The sequence below is a fragment of the Mirounga angustirostris genome, unplaced genomic scaffold, assembly GCF_029215605.1.
Source record: "Mirounga angustirostris isolate CCGP_5_RB_7025 unplaced genomic scaffold, mMirAng1.0.hap1 SCAF_13, whole genome shotgun sequence".
In the NCBI taxonomy this organism is placed as follows: Eukaryota; Metazoa; Chordata; class Mammalia; order Carnivora; family Phocidae; genus Mirounga; species Mirounga angustirostris.
The window spans coordinates 108,329,823-108,347,261 of record NW_026991721.1 but is presented as its reverse complement, the minus strand read 5'-3'; the positions used below and the strand labels follow the sequence as shown (position 1 = coordinate 108,347,261).

The 17,439-nt window shown below is 41.4% G+C and overlaps 1 protein-coding gene and 1 long non-coding RNA gene across 11 annotated transcripts in view; one reads left to right on the top strand and one right to left on the bottom strand.

Moving 5' to 3' along the window:
* The window catches only part of YAP1 (Yes1 associated transcriptional regulator), a 126,153-nt gene that overhangs the window by 6,046 nt on the left and 102,668 nt on the right, over positions 1–17,439 (top strand). The window lies entirely within an intron of this gene.
* On the bottom strand, positions 194–16,464 carry LOC129046389 (uncharacterized). The gene is made up of 3 exons (XR_008507578.1): positions 16,347–16,464; positions 635–712; positions 194–392 (listed from the first exon to the last, which is right to left on the bottom strand). It is a non-coding gene; the product is annotated as an uncharacterized LOC129046389 (long non-coding RNA).

Here is a 17,439-nt window from a genome sequence, read left to right as displayed (position 1 = left end):
TTTGTGGCAATTTGGATATTCTCATTTTGACTTTGTTCCAAGTCTATTAATTAGCTTAGCTTAAAACTGAAAGAATACTATGAAACATTTCAAATTGTGGGACTTACAGGCTGGCATAGTCTTAGGAAACATCTGTGGCACGACCGACATCTCTTTAAATGAACATTTTAATGGTAGAGAAGAACTACAAAAAAAGTAGGTCTTCTTTGGGAGTCAGATTTTACAATATTTGAGATTGTCAAATGACAAACCCTTTAGCTGCAGTTTGATGTGACGGACCCTCCCCCCGCCCCAGCCCAAAAAGTAAAGAGAACTGTGAGTTTTCATGTTTATATAATCACTCCGTGGCAGACTTCTTTCAAGCTAGCAGGTCCTCAGGACAGAATCCTCTTCTGGGAAAACAAAAACAGAAGGCCATTGCATTATTTATTTTTATGAGACTTTTTGTCTTTAACACAATAGCAAAATTTCATTCAGGCTGAAAAGATCAAAATAGAATTTTATCCTTTCTCACTTTGAATTTGTAGATAAGAACCAAGTATTTTTATCTGGCATTTTGGATTTAAGTGTATACAAAACTTTTTCTTAAAGTAATTATAGACTGAAATTGATGTTTTTAAATAAAGTTGCTTACTTCTTGCTGTTTAATCAGGTTGAGATAAAGTGAAAAACAATCCAGGTTTTGATTGAGATCTATCTTGACAGTCTACTCCTAAGGCAAATGTAACATTTAGTTATTAGATCAGATAATACAATTAGTGTTTTGTTGTGTGAGTCTTAGTAAGTATTTTATATTGTCTTTCAGGGTAGGTGGTTTGTAATGAAACATAGGGTTTTCAGAAAGGCTTGTTTAAAAGAGCGGAGAAAAAAGTTTGATCTTGAAAAGTTTCTAGTTTTTTTTGCCCCCTCTCCTGTAACATTTTTCTTCTTTTTAAAATTTAAATTTTCTGGTGTCCTGGTATCCATTTCAAAGGGTCAGGTTTCAACCAGAACAATAAAGGGCCTGAGACTGGAAAGTACACACAAGTCTGGCAAACTCATCTGCATGAGCAAGATCATTTGTTCTCAAGCAGACATCCAAAGTAAATGATTGAAAGAGCTGCTAGCTGTGAGGGATGTGTCTTGAAGGGAAAAGGAACGGAGACAAACCGGGTCCTTGGAAGGAAAAAGAAAGGCTGTACTTTTTTGAACCTTACCCTGCTGGGTCACATGCTGACCTGGGGAGATTTTTTAAACAGCTTAATAGCCTGCTTGCCTCCTTTCTTTGGTTGATGCTGTAGCTAAAAGTATAAGGTTAAAGAGCAGCCTTTATGCTCTTTTTAGTCTTTTGTATCTTATAATAGTTGCTTACAGGTGACATCTGCCTACGTTTTCATTATTTTGAGTGATCTTGTTATTTTGACCTGAAATAAATGTTCTCTAGGTCCATTTGAAAAAGTTTCCAGTGGTTTTTCCTTTGAGAAGAAATGTTTCTCTTAATGATATTGATAAAGATGGGTTAACGAACACCCCAGTTGAATGGGTCTGTAGGGAAGGTAAACCAGGGCAAAATGATAGGGAAAGTTACCCCATGTGAAAAATGGTTGTAGGGAGTGGAGAGAAGTTTACCTGGGAAAGAAAAAAGAAGAGAGAGAAAATATGATTGTTCTTAACAAATGAAAAGGAAAAAATTAAAAAAACAAAAACCAAAAAACATGGTTCTTTAGGATTCTTGAGGGACTCTCACATAGAAGTAAAATTGGGCTTATTAAAAGAAACATGAGGATTTGAGACTCCATGGAATAATTTTCTCATATCAAACCTTTCAGAAATACAAGGATTTTTCCTGAGAGATAGGCAAAATCATGGATCAGTTGGTGCTTGTCAGGAATTGTAGAGAGGGCCCCTAAGCATTGGTTTGGCTACTGTGGGCTTACAGAATTTTGTATTCTTCTACAGGGTATCTGCTTTAGGAACAATATGTAATTTGGAGAAGTTATAAAAAGTTAGTTTACGGGGCGCCTGGGTGGCTCAGTCGTTAAGCATCTGCCTTCGGCTCAGGTCATGATCCCAGGGACCTGGGATCGAGCCCCCCATCGGGCTCCCTGCTCCACGGGAAGCCTACTTCTCTCCCTCTCACTCCCTCTGCTTGTGTTCCCTCTCTCACCGTTTCTCTGTCAAATAAACAAATAAAATCTTTAAAAAAAAAAAAAAGTTAGTTTACATCCAGTTGTTAGCTACTTTCATGACGTCGTGGGTTGTATGAGTTGCCATAAACGACTTACTTTTCTGCGCTGCACAGGTAAATGAGCTCATTAGTATCTGTTCTGACTAGGAGTCAAAGATGATGGTAAATGAACCTTCTTTTGGAGCCAAGTTGCTGTTTTCCAAGTTCATTTTTATCCTAATGTGATGTTTTCAAGTCAGGCTCTGTTTGGGACCAATACTTGTATTTTTCTTGTGTCTGAAGAAGATTCTTAGTGCCATCAAGATGTAGAGTGCAGATTTATACTAGTTACTTACTTTATACTCTTTCAACAATGAAAAACTGAATTTTGCTATATACATCTTTTTATTTTTTTATTTTTATATACATCTTTTAAGATAATCATTGGAACTAACTCGTAAGTTACAAAGTATATAATTTGTTGAAGTTTATACTTGGCATGAAGACTGTGAATGGTCCAGACACGTAAGGTGATATAATTTGATTGAAAAGTTAGAAATGTTGACTTTGGAAACCAATTGTTGCCTTGTGACCATAGATGATGACGTTTTGGTCAGTTGGCCCATCTTCTAGTTTCAAAGCAGCGTAAGTACTGAAGGATTATAGGCAAGTGATCATTGCTATTTCTGAAGCCCTCCGTAGCTCAGTGAGATCTGGAGAAAGGACGTTTCTTAGCCTGGCAAGTGGCAAGGAAGGAAGCTGCATTTATCACTAACACGTATTGAGCTCTGGTGTGATTGTGAAGTATGTGAAGAAAGCTCCCCATCTGTATATTATGTGTAATATCTATGCTAGTGAGTTTACTGTTTTAAAACTAATCTTGTCAACATTGTGTATTGAGCTTTTGTTTTAAAAGAATTCTTCTCTGTATTACTCTGAGAATTATTGCCTTCTTCAGCTCTCTTATAGTTTTCCTACAGGAAATGGTTCTTCAAGTAGGTGGTCAACAACTTCCTATTTCTTTATAAGCTGCTGAATAACTTCCTGAATTAGTATTCTATAATATTTCTGGTTACAAGGAGTGTTTTTACTTCTCAGAGTTATTTTATTGAATCTGATACCTGGTAACTGTTAATGGTAAAGGTTACAAAGAACTTCTTGTATATAATATACGATATAGAATTATAATATGGTTTAAGAAATCTGATTCAGTGATCTTAAAAGTCTGTAAATTTGCATTGCTGTAATAATGTTCTTGTAATTTTTAAAGATGATTTTGTTTCATTTCTGTTATTTGTCATTTTCTGAATAACTGGCCATGGTGTTTTTAGTCCTTGAAGATTGAAGGTTTCTTGTGGCCCTGATTTGATTAAAAATTGTATTGAGTATCTTGATCCACATTTTAAAAAGGTATTTTTCCAAGATTTTCAAAATTGCACAGCGTATAACTTAGGCAGTATTTTAACATTAAATGAACTTGCCTTGCAGATGTTATTGATCACTGTAATTGGTTTGCTTCTTTTTTGCTACATGTTATTTCAGAAGTGAATGTTCCACTGGCCTAATTAAAGCTACCTCAGAAATGTATTGATTAAAGGAGATGATTAAACCGTTTCATGCTATAATTTGACATATGCTTCTCCCACACACTTGCCCAGTAGGAGACTTAAAAACACAGTATATGTTACCATGGTACAGATTGGATGTTTTAAAAAGGAACAGCTTCATAGAGAATAAGGCTATTCTGTTTTCTGGTTTCTTGATATGACTAGGGTAACCCAAGTGATTTCCCGTTAAAAATGAAAAGCTTGTAATATTGCCATTAAATGTTGATTAAGCTGCAAAAAGAAAAAAAGTTCAAATTGCAATCACAGAGTGTTTCCCTGTCTGAGGGGAGTGCCGGTGTGTGCCTGTTTGTCTTGCTGGAGTGGCGCTGGGGAGGGAGGGGGGAGATGAAACTTTGCCCGCCCCCCCCCCCCCCCAGGAGAATTGCTTGCCTCTGCTCAGTGGGTGGGTGGCCTGGGCAAGAATGGCCACAGTGCCACGTGATTTAAGCAGAAAAACTGGAGGCACGGTTGAGTACGGGGCAGAAGAAAAACAGTTTGGAGGTAGCGGATGTGACAGAGTAAATAGAACATAGAGATTAATTTATTTCCTGAGGAGAAAAATGAGCAATTTTTGTGTGAACTAAGAAAGGTAGCTGACAAACTAACAGTGAAACACAGCAAACTCCCAATTGGCTGCAAGATGGTAGGCTCATTTTCTATAAAAAATAACATTCAGGGGCGCCTGGGTGGCTCAGTCGTTAAGCGTCTGCCTTCGGCTCAGGTCATGGTCCCAGGGTCCTGGGATCGAGTCCCCACATCGGGCTCCCTGCTCAGCGGGAGGCCTGCTTCTCCCTCTCCCACTCCCCCTGCTTGTGCGTGCTGTCTCTCTCTCTGTCTCTCTCTCTCTGTCAAATAAATAAAATCTTACAAAAAAAAAATAACAACATTCAAAAATACTCTTCCCCAAAAGCCTCACCTTAACTATGAAGAAAAAAGCTAGGTGGGGCGCCTGGGTGGCTCAGTCGTTAAGCATCTGCCTTCGGCTCAGGTCACGATCTCAGGGTCCTGGGATCGAGCCCCACGTCCGGCTCCCTGCTCCGCGGGAAGCCTGCTTCTCCCTCTCCCACTCCCCCTGCTTGTGTTCCCTCTCTGGCTGTGTCTCTCTCTGTCAAATAAATAAAATCTTAAAAAAAAAAAAAAAAAAAGCTAGGTACCATTTGAATAGTTGAAACTTAAGAAAACATGTTTTTGAAATCCTGATATCGGTCCCCATTAGTAATGTAATGAGTTTTACTTGGTAGTTAGAAAAATAATGTAGATTAGCACCCTAAAATAGTATTGCTAGCATGAATCTGAATTGCCTTTTACCTTAAGGATTTGGGGGAGAGGCAGACTCTAAGCCTAACCTTTTAGTTGTCAAAATGTGTGCTGAAGTTTAGGCTTAGGGCAAATCAAAGTGAAGTCACTTTAAAAATCATTTGTTAAGATTTAAGATTATTCGGGCGCCTGGGTGGCTCAGATGGTTAAGCGTCTGCCTTCGGCTCAGGTCATGATCCCAGGGTCCTGGGATCGAGTCCCGCATCGGGCTTCCCGCTCCTTGGGAGCCTGCTTCTCCCTCTGTTTCTCTCTGTCTCTCATGAATAAATAAATAAAATCTTTAAAAAAAAAAAAAAGATTTAAGATTATTCATACTTAATTTACCCCCTTCAGTAATAGTATAATTTAGCCATTAATTATGACTTGAAAGTTTAATAATAGTGGAGTAGCATTGGATGAAGGGAGGTCTTCAGGATCCATCAGAACTGCAAGCCATGAAGGGGATGGTGCTGTTTTTATGAAGAAGCACTGTTTCAGGGCTCTGGTTGTTCAAGTACCAAGTTCCCCCGGAAGAAGTGCTACAACGAGGGGAAGCACTTGTACTTGCGAAGGGCTTGACCCCTTCCAAAAGCTAACAAAGAAGTTTGGTCTAAATCACAGTGGTCCTTTTTTTTCTTCTTCCCTTTTAATATTTTAGACAAGAAAAAGTGGTCCGTTTAATCCTCATTTGGCTCTTAGCATGAGAAGAATCAAAACCATGAACGTATCAACTGATAAGATGTTGTTTCTCTGAATAACGTGGAAAGTCTATGGAACAACGCAAATAAGGGTCTCTATTAAAATATCGATGTTTTCTTCCACCAGATATTTCCAGTGCTTTATTTGTGGTTAGGGCTGTTACTTGGCTATCTCTGGTGTGCTTCTCTATCTCTTCATGGGTGGTGTTAGTCACTAGACTTCGCACATTCTTCAGCAGCCAGGTCCTGATTTGGGAGTGGTGAGGGTGCGTTTGTTAAAAGCTCTTTTTTCTTCTTGCAGTTGCTTACTTAACCTAAAGGGAGGAGGGTTTTTGTTTTTCAGGTAAGGTCTTTATTTGACCAAGAAGTACATTTAGAGAGATGTGCTTTTTTTTTTTTTTTTTTTTAAGATTTTATTTATTTATTTGACAGAGAGACCCAGCGAGAGAGGGAACACAAGCAGGGGGAGGGGCAGAGGGAGAAGCAGGCTTCCCGCTGAGCAGGGAGCCCGACGCGGGGCTCGATCCCAGGACTCTGGGATCATGACCTGAGCCGAAGGCAGACGCTTAACGACTGAGCCCCCCCAGGCACCCTGAGAGATGTGCTTTTTGACATAGACAGTTTGGTTTGGGTTTCGAGTAACGATGGCTTTACTCAGAGTGTGACAAAATTGAATGTGGACCAGAAACTTGTTTGAAATTTAACTTCCCACGTATCTTGAAGTGCCTCTAACATGGAGTAGCTTCTGGGGCGGAGCTAAACCCCATCATCTAGGAGGTGGGGGTAAGGTGGGGATTGTCTTTCTCTTTGTCAGCGTGAATGTGGGGTTTTGTTTTACATTTATAAAATTGTGCTCCCTCTTCCTCCTCCTCCATGTGTCAATCATATTTTGTGGATTTTTAGTATTTTCTTTTATTATAAAAGTGACGTGTTCGTTAGAGGGAATTGGAAGATTCAGGAAAGGAGAAAGTAGGGGCAGAAGCACCTGGATTCTGCCAAGGAGAGGGGTTTGAAGAGTCTCATTTTCATAGCCTCGCATATAAATATGTATTTTGATATGTAATTTTGAGGGGAATAACATATACATAGATTTAGAAAGTCCCTTAGAACTATAAGGTTTATAAAGAAGAAAGGCAGTTCTGGCCCACTTTTCTTTATCTCTGGCTTGCATTCTCTCCCAAGGCAAACACTTGGAACTCCTTTGCGATCTCTCCCCTCCCCCACATACTTAAGAAAACTCTGTATTTATAAAATGTGCTGCACTGCTGTTTCTTAAAGTTTCTGCGCCTCCTAAAATCCTTCTTTCCTTAATCCTCCCAGTATAATTTCTATAATTTTTTTGTTAGGTACTTTTACAGTGTTAAGGCTCTTTCCGGCTTGCCTGAAGCTGAGCTGTATAATACATGTGAGTTTCTGAACAACTTTGGTATTTTCTTGGAATTGTTAATTGCCTTGCTTTTTCATTAGTGTTTCTGTTGGTGTTTTGCCCCCTTGGAAACAGCCCTGAGTCCTTCCTTTGTCTTTGTATTCTGGATTAGAATGGTTGCTTCAGAGGACAGGGGGCTCCCGCGTTTGCATCCTGGCAAGTCCCCGCATCACTCTTCTCTGTTGGGAACTCTGTTGACTGTTTCTCTTGGTTTGCTCACTCTTAGAGTTGGCTCATCCTTCAGGAATTTACTGAGGAAAGGGGTGAATGGTAGGTAACTGCATTGAGATCCTCTATGTCTAAAAATATTTTTGTCTGTTGACATTTGATGGGCAGTTAGGTTGTAGAATTCAAGGCTAAGATTATTTTCCCTTGGAGTTTTGAAGGCAGTGCTCCATTTTATTTTAGCTTCCAGTTTTCTCATTGAACAGTTAAACCCATTTTGCCTCCTGTGGGGATTTTAGTATTTTTTGTCTTTATCTTTTGGGGGGGGGGGTCCTTAAATTTCAAGATATGCCTTGGTATGTACCTTTTTTTATTCATTGTAAAGATTTCACGACTTGGAAAGTCAGGTTCCTCTTTCAGGTCTGTGGGGCAGATGCCCAAGTTGGCCTTGGGTCCTGGGAAAGATTTCTTTTATCCGTTCTTGGATAACTTCTTCCAGTCTGTTCTGTTTTCTTCTTCTGGAATTCCTGCTCATCAGAATAACTCTTTAATTTTATCTTCTCTATTTTTCTTCCCTTATCCTTTTGTTATGCCTTCTGGAAGGTTCCTTTAACTTAGCTTTTAATTTTTTAATCACTGTTTTGTTTTTTTCCCCAAAAGCTCTTCATCATTCTAAATTTCCAGGGATTCTTTTTCTGAGTTCATTGTTCCTTTGCTATTTTTAATAACATGCCATTCTTATTTCATGAATGTAGTGATAGAATATCTCTTTGAGGATTTTATAGTGGGTGTGTTTTTTGTGTTTTTTTTCCTGAGAATTGTTGACATAATGGGTGTTTCTTTTTTTAAAGATTTTATTTGAGAGAGAGAGAGAGAGAGAGAGAGCATGAGCCGGGGGAGGGGCAGAGGGAGAAGCAGGCCCCCCGCTGAGCAGGGGGGCCCACGCAGGGCTCGATCCCAGGACCCTGGGATCATGACCTGAGCCAAAGGCAGGCACTTAACCATCTGAATCACCCAGGTGCACCTGGGTGTTTCTTTTGAAGTTTTCTTCTGCTGCTTTCATTTCTTAAGTGGGCTTCACTGTAGAGTGATATAACTGGGACCAACCAGGTCCTCAAGTTGTGTGAGGCCCTAAATGTCCATTCTCCTGGAGTGGCCAGTTCCTGCAGATACAAACCTGCTGTCCTCTCCCTAGCAGAGAGCACTGGTGGTGGTGGGTAAGACTGACTGCCGTGGCTCAGGGCTCAACAGCGTGTGCAGTAAGGGGCTTCATCCCTGCTCTTGGCTGTGCCAGGTGTCTGAATATGGAGCCTCTGGGTCCGTTTCTCTGTAACATTGGTTTCCATCTCCTGCTTGGGCCAGGAGGGGGGTGTGCAATAGTTTTTTAAAAAGTTGTAGGTAAAATGAATTTTTAGGAATCCAGTTTGTAATTATTAGGTTAACTATGTGAAGTTGCCCAATCTTCTAAGCTCCACACAGTGACTACTGACAATTTCATATGACTCGACCTACGTATTACAAGATCACTTTTTTTTTTTTTTAAGATTTATTTATTTATTTGAGAGAGGGAAAGAGAGCATGAACAGGAGGGGCAGATGGAGAGAGTCTCCATACAACTCCACTCTGAGCATGGAGCCCAATGAGGGGCTCGATCTCACGACCCTGAGATCATCCTCTGAGCCGAAACCAAGAGTCTAGCACTTAACAGACTAAGCCACCCAGGTGCCCCTGCAGGATCCCTTTTTAATGAATACTTCATTAAATGCTTTTATTAGATGATTAATTCAGTTAATCTGTTCCCTTTAGTGACAGTTGTGCTAGTTTATATCTTCATGTGTTAGATTTACCTAAAGGGGGAACTGTATACTTTGACAACAAGGCAATAGGCATTTTGTTCAGAGGGCTTGGATTCTGAAATCGTGTGCAGGGACAGAAGCGTGGGAGACCTGAGTCCTGCTCCTGCATGTGACCGTGGGGATGCTCCTGCTTGTAAGTCATGTTCAAGTTCTTTGGTATTGGTATACAGGGCTGTAAAGTAAAACAACCTTACAAAGTCATCTCGTGTCTTCCTCCCCATGGTTTGCATCAGTATAGATGGTGTTTAGAATAAAGAAACATTTGTGCATATCTAAACTGATTAGATATTATCAGTGTACTTATGTAGGTTAACCCCCAGAGATACATGACTTGGTTTTATCTTAGTTTTGGCAGTTGCTTTGCCTGGCAAGTGCTCATTCTTCAGTAGGTTATTGTAGATGTCATAAAATAAAACAACCTAGAATGTTTTCTACCTGTGAGTATAACCGTGGAGAGGTAAGTGGTTAGGATTTCATGAAAATTGGGTTTAGTTTGAAATGGATTCACCCATAGTAGTGACTGAGATTGGTTAGGATTTCATGAAAATTGGGTTTAGTTTGAAATGGATTCACCCATAGTAGTGACTGAGATTGGTTAGGATTTCATGAAAATTGGGTTTAGTTTGAAATGGATTCACCCATAGTAGTGACTGAGATGTGTTTAAGCCCCTTTGTCATTAACATCATTGAATTTATCCAGATCCACTTTGTCAGCAGCCTCTGCCTTGATTAGGTAAAAAGCAGTTACATGTGGAAATCCTTTGTGGAAGAAGAGGAGGAAAACCTTCTAAAAAACCACATAAAATCCTAAATGGCCAATACAAAACCGACCAGAGCACTCTAGCCATCAGAGAACAGTGTGAAATGTTACCAAAAAAGTGGATAATTCTGGATTGGAAAAGGTATTAAACTGTTGTATGGTGTAGAAGAATGGAACAGAATCAATGTATCTTAGTTTAAATATGTAGTGTAGGGATGTGTATTAAAAGTAGCCAAATGCTAAGGTTAGGAGAGAGCTAAATAAATGGAGATTTCTGAGACCTGCCTGGAACTAATCCTTACCAGCACTGGGGGTCACAGTTAAAATTTACTGAACCCTCCTGCGTAACTTTTTTTTTTTTTTAAAGGCCCTCTGGGGAAGAGTTGGCCAAAATACAGATGTTTCTGTTTTTCCTCTACACATGTTCAGACTGATATAGGTTATGTTTCCGAAATTGTGTAGTTTGGATGGGCTCCAGATGATGTAATAGGATCATTTTTAACCCCTCCCAGCTGGAGGGTGTGCAGACTTTCCTGTTAGGACTGGTACAGATCTCTTCTTCTGGGTGACAAAATGAACACTGTTACTAGACAGTGATATATGGAATTAAGATCATTGTCCTCTATTTGAAGACAAAGCACGTCCTTTGTGCGTGTGAGTTTCCAGTTCGTGTCCATCACACTGTAGGTAAGAATTGGCACAGCCTATCAGTAGCCCGACTCCCTCCACTTGCGTAAACACAGGGTGTTTCTCCTCGAAAAAGATCCACTCGGTTCTGGGTGGTGTGTGTTGGGTCGCTCACATTGATGTAGTTAATGGTCTTTCTCCCTGCACTTCCTCGTTATTTTCTTTGAGCTCAGTAGACATGCTTTGAGGTCTCTTGATGTCATAAATAGCTGCCTAGTGGATTTAGGGGACAGACATTGTTTTAAGGGTTCGCTGGGTCCCACTCTGTGGAGTTGGGACCAAATTCATACTATGTCAGTCAGGACTGGTGGGGTCTCAAGACTCCGATTTCTTGCACATCCTCTTGTTAGCCTTTTCACTGCTGACTCTCTCCCTGGAGAACCTGCTGCGGCTTAGTATAAGCTCACTAAAGGTAGATGTTGCCCTCTTTGTTCTTGCTGTATTTATTGACGGATGACATCCCTCGGACTGCTCATTTATCTCCGAGTGCACTGCTTGATGGCCAGCCTGATTAATGCTTGTAGCCCCTGTATAATTACTGGGGCTACTCACCTCCATCCTAAAAAGGTGCTAGAGGATTTACTTCTTGTATTCTGAAGTTAATTTTATAAGTTTGAGGTTGTTCTTAAACTCAGATAACTAGGGCTACTAAAAAAGTACTGCATGTTTTCTGGGTGCAAACGAACAGTAGTTCTACGTTAGGTTATTACAGGTTTGTTCCACGGACAATGAACAGTTGACTGCTTTCGAATTAGATGAAGAAGGAGTAAACGTTGGAAAGTGATACCAGTGAGGAGAAGATGACTGGGAGTCCAGGGGAGAAGCAAGGAGGTGGTGGCAGGGGGACCCTGAAAAGGCTCTCGTCCAGTCATGCGAGTGCGCTTGGCATTCTCTACTCCGTGTCTGTGGAGGTGGACCAGTGGGGAGTCAAGACAGAGCTGCACACAGGTTTTCTGGGAGCAGCTAAAGCGTTTGCCCTTCTCCTCTTGAATGACATTGTGTCTTTGACAGACTCCCTCCCTTCATCAAAATGAGCATATTAAGTGGTTAAATCTGTACACTGACTTTGGGCATTAAAACAAAACAAAAAAACAACAGTTCCAATATCATAACACTTGAAAAACCATTAAATGGTTTGGTCTAATTCACTGCTTGGAAAAAAAATGTTTTAAAAGTGAGGACCACCCATTACATGAACATTGTCAACTACAATTTTATCCTGTATGCATTTTGAAAGTTTATTTTGGTGTTGCAGCCTATTTTAAGATTTTTTTTGTTGCTATCTTTTGACAGTATTTATCAGAAAATGCTAGTTGAAAGGGTTTCTTTCCATTTTTCTGGTACTGTTTAAATGCAGTTTACCACCCATTTCTTTACCACGTAAACTTTATCAGGATTATGAGAAGTGAATATGGGTCCTTTTCATACATTATTTCATATGCTGCACAAATAGAATTAATAGCAAAGTATGGTGTAAGGAATTACAATTTTTTGTTTTTTATTTTTTATTCTATTATGTTTTAAAAGATTTTATTTATGTACTCATGAGAGACGGAGAGGGAGAGGGAGAAGCAGGCCCCCTGCTGAGCAAGGAGCCCGATGCAGGGCTCGATCCCAGACCCTGAGATCATGACCTGAGCTGAAGGCAGACTTTTAACTGACTGAGCCACCCAGGAGCCCCTATTTTATTATTTTGTATTATTTATTTTATTTATTTATTTATTTATTTATTTATTTTTATTATTTTTTTAAAGTTTCATTTGTGTAATCTCTACACTCTGTGTGGGGCTCAAACTCACAACAGTCAAGTCACGTGCTTCATCAGCTACGTCAGCCAGGTGCCCTTGGCTTTTTACGTGTTAAAGTTGTATTGGAAAGCTGCTGATACCTAAAACTTTCAGAGATTTAAAGAATTTTTTTAAATTAAACTTTAGAATTCATTTCAGACAAGCAGAATCAGATGGTTTAGTCCATTTATGTTACCAAAACCAAATAAACATCTGAGTGGTTATTTATCAATCAGTTTATTAAAATAAATTTTAAAACAAGGATGCTTAGGTGGCTCAGTCGGTTAAGCATCTGCTTTCGGCTCGGGTCATGATCCCAGGACCCTGGGATCAAGTCCCGCATCGGGTTCCCTGCTCAGCAAGAAGTCTGCTTGTCTCCCACTCCTCCCTCTGGTCCTCTTCCCCCTGCTCATGCGTGCATTCTTTCTCTCTCTCTCTCAAATAAATAAAATCTTTTTAAAAAGTAAATAAGTTCTAAAACAAATCTAATATTCTGCCTATCATCAGTATAAGTTACTATGGAAACTGAGTTTTATCTTTTTTTTTTTTTTTTGAGATTTTATTTATTTATTTGACAGAGAGACACAGCGAGAGAGGGAACACAAGCAGGGGGAGCGGGAGAGGGAGAAGCGGGCTTCCCGCCGAGCAGGGAGCCCAACGCGGGGCTCGATCCCAGGACCCTGGGACCATGACCTGAGCCGAAGGCAGACACTCAACCGACTGAGCCACCCAGGCGCCCCTAAATTTTGTTTTTTAAAACACTCGAGGATTTGAAATTTATTAAAGTTTTGTGGGGGCAGAACATTCTGAATTCTTTACCTAACTCCAAGTTGACTGTGGCTCCGGAGTCCGGCGGTAGTTCAGGAATGCGGGTGGTGGAGAAATGAGTCGAGTCACCAGCAGCTCCTCTGCAGCCGCTCAGGTCGCAGGTCCCACAGTAAAGCCCGTGGGGGTCTCACGCAGGCTGTCTGGGTATGCTGGTCTGCCAGGGCAGAAGGTCTCCAGCTGGGGGGCTGACACAGGACCCAGGATTTCTCCCACGTGCTTGCAAGGTACGTTTCACCCTGAGGTCCATTTGTCTCGGAAGGGGCTTCCCTCCTGCTGTGTGCTCCTGAGACCTCTCTTGCTCTCTTGCGCTCAGAGGTCCTGTTGGTCTGAGCTCCAAACACGGTCAGCCCAGACTCAGGGGCTTGGGAAGTAGAGTGCTCCTTGATGGGAAGAGCTGCAGAATACCTTGCCCATGTGTTTGTCCAGCACACGTAGATGGGAAGTTTTAAAAAACGATGTGCAGGATAGATGAATCACCATCTGGGGCCAAAAAAATTCAGGGGGCTCATAATCTCATTGGAAAACAGTTATACTATTACGTGGAATCTCATTTTCTGTGAATAATACAAGTTGGTAAGTGGATCCCTTTTTGGACACCATCTCATCAGCCAGGTTACTTTGAAACCACTCCGTGCGTCAGACAGAAGACGGGCGTTTGGGTTACACTTGAGGGTTTTGTGTTCAAGATCGTGAATTCCAGTTAGAGTCTAATTCGCATCATCCTCTAAAACTTGCCTCTTGTATTTATTTAAGTTTTTTTTTAAGTTACTTAAGTTAATCTTTAAGTTATTTTTAAGTTATTTGGCTTTGGATTAACGTAGCTATGGATCCACACGGAAAACCGCAGCAGAAACAAGCATGGCCTTCGGGTACCACCTGGTGTTTGATTTAATTACGGTGCTGCTTTCTCTCCCTACCCACATTCCACCGAGGTGAGAAAAATCTTCATTGTTCTTGCTGGTAGATTTGAATTTATTCATTGAGGCTGTGTTCCTTACAGACCGGTGAGTTGTCCGAATGATGAAGTCACACGTGTGTGTATGAGTACACCTACAAGCGAGTGACGTGCGGCGGGAGGTGCGTCCGGGAGCCGATGTTGCTCGGCTGTGGCCCCGTCCCGTCGTCTGAACGAGCACGTGGGGAGTTAGCACGTTCTCCTACGTTTGATTTCAGAACCAAGGCCTCTAAAAACAGCAGTTCTTTTCCTCTTCGGGAATTGAGTAGTTACAGAAATGGTTTAATTCACTGTAATTTATGGTATCGAAAAGTTGAATTTAAACCGTGAATCAGATTTTGGCCCTGTGATTCATACTCCCAAAATGAGTAACATGGTTAGCAGGATATCCCTAGTTGTTCTCGGGACTTGAAAAAAAGGGAAAAAGTCTATGGTGACCCCTCCATTTTTGGTAGTGGAGCTGTATTAGGTCTATGAGGAGGCTTTACAAGAAAAAAGAGCCGCTATTTCTGGAGCATTTCCTCAGGCCTGCAATCTGAAGCCATCAGGGCAAAGCTGCTGAGCAAGGCCGTGAATCTGATCTGCCCGCGGTCCCTGCGGCCCCCGCCCTGCGGCCTGCGTGCAGCGAGAGCCCAGGTCTGCTGCTATAAGCCAGGATGTGGGATAGAAGGAAACTGTTCAGCATCCAGGAATATAGTGACCCCCCGGCCCCCACTCCCTTGTACTTGCTTAAATTCAGGTCGTCTTAGCAAATGCAGAACTTGTCCGGCAGTTTTGCTTAAGCTCACAAAAACAGATGTTGGGAGTTGTCTATCAAAGGAATTCCAATTTAATGTATGCATCCTTTAGACCTGGAGTCTGTGTTTGGGAGGAGTTTGACTGGCTTACCTATGAAAACATTCATTTCTCCATAGAGTTTTGGGGTGAGTTTGTGTGTGTGTGTGTGTAGTGTTTTTAAAGATTTTATTCATTTATTAGCACAAGGAGAGGGGGGAGAGAGAAGCAGGCTTTCCGCTGAGCAGGGAGCCTGATGCGGGCCTCTATCCCAGGACCCTGGGATCATGACCTGAGCCGAAGGCAGACGCTTAACGACTGAGCCACCCAGGCGCCCCCTTTGGGGTTTTTTAATAGTGGTAGAAAATAAAACAGTCTCATCTGTGGGGTTTTTTTTTGTCATCATTGAATGAAATTAGGTTATCCGAATGTTGGAAATTATATTTGCTTAAATGACAGCAATAATGAACTGAAAACGAGTGAACTTCCTTCTGCTCAGGATAAAATTAATAGCAGTTTTATCTTCAACAGGACACTTCTAATCTGTGAATTTTACAACCTTTCTTTCGTGTCAAACTTTTAGAACTTGGTAGCTTTTCTATAAAAAATTCAGGCACTGTTCCACAGTATTCTCCACCCTTTTAAAAAAATCAGTTTTCCCACTGTTCTGCCTTCAATTTCAGGAAAATTTTAAATGAGAAAAATGGTTTTTAGTAATACCTGTAATTTTAATTTCAAGAAAGCATCAGTTCATAAAATCAGGATTTATGTTATAAGAATTGAAATCTGCTTTTAATTCTAATTCTCTGAAAGTGTTGACATTTGTAGCTATGATAACATAGGCTATTTGAAATGGTTTTCTAGTCACGGACATTTATCTATAGGAGATAAGTATTTCCTAACTTACTGTGTCTGCAGCTCTCCCCTTCCCCCACCCCTGACATGGAAGAACGCAGGATGTCCCCCACATGACGGGGCACCCTAATCTCTGAGTAATCCCCTTGATTGCCACAGTTAGATTGTGTGAAATAGTGAGTCTCTTAACGGTGGCAATTACAATCCAGAGAAATTTCTTAGTTTTTAACCGAAGCTGAGATTTTGGACATTTCTGTCATTAGCAGAATGGTGGCTTTTGGGAACTGCTGTTTGGATTTCCTCACCCCGCTCCCCTTCCAGGAACTGTTTAGATGAAATACACATCCTCCCCTAGAGTGTCTTTCCAGATTTTTCCTACCCCAAATCTGCCTATGGTCCCCTCTTCTGGCCTCCCATGGGCCTTGCTGGGAGTCGGGTTTCACCTACAGACTTACTTACTGCCCCCGCCCCCCCCACCATAGAGCCAGCACATATTAACTGCTCACCAAAAAATGCTGAGAACTGCTTTTCGGCGCCTTTCCCAGTCATTTCAGAAATACTGAGTCCTTTGCCTCTGTCATGCTGCCTTCTGAAGGCTTCGGTGCCGTGCTCAGAGCTGGGAACAGAAGGACCGAGAGCCACAGGGTCCCTGTCCTCAGTTAGGAGGCGAGGTGTGTGGGAACAGTTACAAACAGCATGAGCTAAACAGTGGGGAACGCCCTAAATCGTCTGTGTTGGTAACCCAGAAAAAGAAGAGATTGCTGTGTTGGAGGTTTGTGGGGCAGTTTGGTCTTTGGTTGTTTAGAAGGATTTTATTCTACACTGAATAGTGAATCCTTTTGTTGACTTTGCTCTATTTGTGGTTTAGGAACTTCACAATCTGTGCTTTTAGTAAAATCCTGCATCTGGTTTAAAAAACTTTCCCTCTTGAATTTCAGTTGCCTGATTGTTTGCCGGCCCCCCCTCCCCGGCAAGGACCTTTTCAGTTCAGCGTTCTGTCTCCAGCACTTAGCGGAGGGTCTGGCCTGTAGCGAATGTCCAGTCATGTCACTGACTGGCTGAGTCCCCTGCCCCCAGGAGCCTTGCTTTCCTCCTCCGTGGACTTAGCAGATTACAGTGTGCGATCTCAAACTCTGGAGCTCCGTGAGCACCTTCACGTGACTGCCCAGGACTTTGTATAAAGTATTTTCTGACATGATGTTGTATTTACAGTGCTTTGCGTTTAGCATAGAGTATACTAAGTTTACCAGATAATTAACCACTGTTGAGCAAAAACACTTAGTAACTTGGGCAACAGGAGGGGTTTTTGTTATTGTGACTTAACTCTGGAGGAAAACGGAAGTTAAAAAGCTCAGACGCTGACATGAAGGGGTTTAGGTAGGAAAGAAGATGGAATTTGATATTCGGGGATGGAGTTAGGGAAGACAGGGCTGACCTTTCCAGATGAAGAATCGGTGATTAGTTTTGGTAAGAATGCACACTGATTTTTAAGAAATACTGCTTCTGTTTGAGAAAATGCCGACATGTCACTAGTTGCTTAATATCTGAAGGTACTAGAAACAAGAAGTGCAGATTTAACCTTCGGCTCTTCTTCAGCGG